Below are 3,918 nucleotides of genomic sequence, written 5' to 3'. Positions count from 1 at the left end.
TTGGTTTTATAGGGTATTTGCTTTTACATTTCCCTGTTATTAAACAATATATACAGGTTATCTACAGTGGGATCCAAAACCAGAGCCCACCAAAGCTTCTGTACTGCATTTTTGTGAATAATATAGTATAGTAAATAGTATAGTTTTAATTATAATTAATTAAATTATCAGCATACATATTGAGTAAAAAGTGATCAAAGTTGAATTGATAAATGTACCTGAATTTCAGAAAGTTCTAGTATTTGGCATGAGGACCTATTTTGCCTCTGTTCACAAGTTGTATTATAAGTCTCTGGTGTCCCCAGTATGTGTTTGTGATGTTCCAGCTCGAAATACCCCAAAGATAATTTATTATAGCTTGTAAAATTTTTCCCTATTTGGGTGTGAGCAAAAACATGACGTTTTTGTGTGTGTCCCTTTAAATGCAAATGAGCTTTTCAGAAGAGGGCGGGGCCTTTACAGCTCATGCTTCATATCAGGGGTGCGTTTTCCAAAAGCATCGTTAGCCAACTATGGTCGCAAGTTCCGTCGTTATCAGCATAGTTCAACGAGTCTGTGTTTCCCGAAACCATCGTTCCAACGAACATTCGCAAACAGCATCGCAAAGTTGTGAGGTTTAAACGACAGCTCTCGACCTGTGGTTAGAGGCATCGTTTCTATATTGCACCACTTTTGGAGGTAATAAATCCTTATCTTGAGAAAACTAAACAAGCTGACATTCAGTACAACTGGTGCCTTTTATTTAGAATACATACAAATGGAATTTACGTCTTTTAGTTTGTCAAAAGATTTTAAGTAACGTGTTTGAGGAGTGCGCATGTGCGAACGTGCTCTACTGTGTAAGAATGAGCCATGTTTGTACATGACATGTTTGTAAATTATATTAAACAAATAGCGTTAATTGGATCTTAAACAGTTTCATTAAAAGTAGTTATTATTCCACCACGTGCGAAACCAACGTGGTTGAACGATACTTTGAGACAATGGGTTTCGGGAAACAGCCGTGACTAGCTAGTTGATTTCTCCAACGATGCATCGTACTATGGTAGTGAAGCAGCGAACGACGTCATTGTACGGGAAACACACCCCAGATCGTTTTTTAGCAGAGTTAGTTTTCGTAAAAAGTTTCAGCAAGTTTTCATTAAAAGAAATTAAATAATATGAAAATAGTTTCAGTTATGACTTTTTTTAGTTGATTTAGTCTAGTTAGTTTTCTATCTATTTTCGTTTATCAAGATCTGTCATTTTTCCGCTTGGGCGAAATCCAACATATGCCAGTAAACCAATGAGAACGTGGGACAATGAAGACGATACATAACAATAGAGCATAGGCGCCAATGCTGCTGTGGATCCGCTTACCCGAAACCCTCCGTTACTGTCAAATTTGAACAATATAATATTATTTGGCAAATAAATAAATGACAGCGAGTTAAATAGGTAATTGCCGATATTTTATCATGTAAGATTTATGGGACACATCAAACAAGGGGATTTATATAATTTATATTGTTAATAGAAATCAGCGAGTCCATGAAAGGCTTTGGTATGCAGAGAATTCACAGCTTATATGGACCACACGACCTGTTCTATATGCATCTGACGTTCAGCCAACAAAGGCTTAGACTAGCATTGAACTGACCCTGAGTCTGGTGTAAAATGATTAACGCAAATATATAACACTTATTTTATTCATAAATTAAGTTCAACCATGGTGTCCTAAGTGGCTCGGACTCATGTTTCTTGGTACTTCCAATAAAAGAACATGTAACGTTTTGTATCTCTACTGCTACAGTGAGGAAACAGAAATGGCGGACTGCTGCAGCTCACTATGCCAGTCTGGCAAATCGTCATCAGCAGTCATGGGCGGGGCTTCCCCCTACTCTTACCGCAACTTTGAAGAGACTGTTTATCGTTTATGGGGATTATAAAAAGGAGTGGGTGGATCTTTACCATTATAGGCTGGTTGTTTACACACACCGTGGACACACATTTAACCCTAGTGCATTGTACCCTAGTGCATTTCTGTTTACAACCTTTATGGAGCGGGTCAAATTGACCCTAATTAGGATCAATACAATTCCTCAAAAATCTATGACAAGCAACAAAATATTCAGGTACTAATTGTAAAGTTTATGAAAATAATGTTTACTTTTCCCAAGTTGGCTCATCTTTTGATTTGTAGACTCATTTCATAAAGTCAAGAAGTTACTTCTGACATGATGAGCGCAAAGCAAGTGTGTGCTTTCTGCGTGTGAATTTCTTGCACTTCACACACATGTTGCTGGTTTTGCTGTCGCGCTTGGATGTGCACACGTCACATCTCTTCCGTTTCTTTTCCCATTATCTGTGTTCACTCCTTTATTTTCTGTGTCTGATTCCGGATCCATCTGGTGATCAAGTACCCCTTTTCCACCCAAAAAGAACTGGTTCGAAACTGGTGCTCGTTCAAATTTGGTTCGGAGTTGGTTCAACTTGCGAACCCGTTCAGAACCTGTTTGTTTTTCCACCTAGAACGGATACATGTTCCCGGGAATGAACAATTTACAAACTAGGTTATTTATATGGTTTACTGAGCTGTGGCCGCCCCGCAGAGTCGGCACGCCCTGCTCTCACGAGTCATGACTGATTTAGCTTCCGAGCCCGAGCCCCTTCTCTCACGATCACAAGTAGGTAATAGGAAGTTCATTTTACTAACTCTCTGAGTCATTCGAGTCATTTCATTTATTTAAGTGGCTTTAAATGTTATAATTTTAACAGCCAAATTCCCCGATCATGTCCACTTCTACCCATTTATCTCTGATTACCGCTAATTTGTCGCTCTTATATCGACTGGTTCTGGTTTCACGGGAATCAAAACGAATGACCTGGGACATTATGTGAAATCTTTCCCGAGACATTGTGGAGTGAAATATTGGCTTTCCACACTCTGTACTCCACAAACTGGCAGTTGTCTCTCGCTTTGATCTGTACACTCCAGCTAAAATTAACAATCCAATGTACATATTCAAATCAATAAGATCAAGTGGTTTCCATTTCTCATCAAACACGGCTTCCCTTCAGATTGGTCATATCCAGGATTGTCTTCACTATTGATTGTAAATACAGCTCATTTACAATTAAATTTAGTTTGGTTAGGGTTAGAGCACTTTTAGATACACTTGGACTTTAGAGTCGAAGTGCCCTAACTAACATACATAAAATAAATGTTTTTATTTTGTGTCTTTACAGTTGCTTTTGAATAGCTTCCTATGAGGGTCAAATTGCCCCACGGACATCAAGTAAGTAATTTTGTTTGTATATGTCTCAGCATGTTGAAACTTTGCATTGCATGTTCATGATGATACATGAGAAAAAGTCACAAAATATCAAGAAAAAGGTTTAATATTATTTCAAGTAGCTTGAAAAAAAAATAATAAGTAATTTTTACCATTTGTGGCTGATAAAATAATTTTCTGTATTGAAATAAGTGCGGAAAAGCAAATTTTTAGCTTTATAAGGTAGTAAAAAAACAACAAAAAACCCCCCCAAAAAATATAACCAAGAAATTTTATTATTTTGAGTTGTTATAGTTGCCTTAGGCTTAGAGCGTTAAAATATGTAGGTCAAATTGACCCGCGAACATCACGAACGTAATAGTAATTTTGTTTGTATAAATCAAAACATATGAGCATTTTGAAACTTTGCATGCATGTTCAGGATGATAAAAGAGAAAAAGTCACAAAATATCAAGGAAGAAAAAAAAAAAACATAGGTTAACCAGTATTTCCAACAACAAGAAAATCGAAACGGGTCCCGCACGTGAATTTCCAACACAGTCTCATTAAGATGCGTATCTATACCACGAGTGTCATTTCTCGTGGCATTTATACGCCAAAAATGTTTTTTTTCGTGTATATGGTACGCACTAAAAAACCCTGG

This window comes from Pimephales promelas, chromosome 24 (assembly GCF_988280905.1).
Source record: "Pimephales promelas chromosome 24, fPimPro1.hap1.1, whole genome shotgun sequence".
Taxonomy (NCBI): domain Eukaryota; kingdom Metazoa; phylum Chordata; class Actinopteri; order Cypriniformes; family Leuciscidae; genus Pimephales; species Pimephales promelas.
This window is presented reverse-complemented; position numbering follows the sequence as displayed.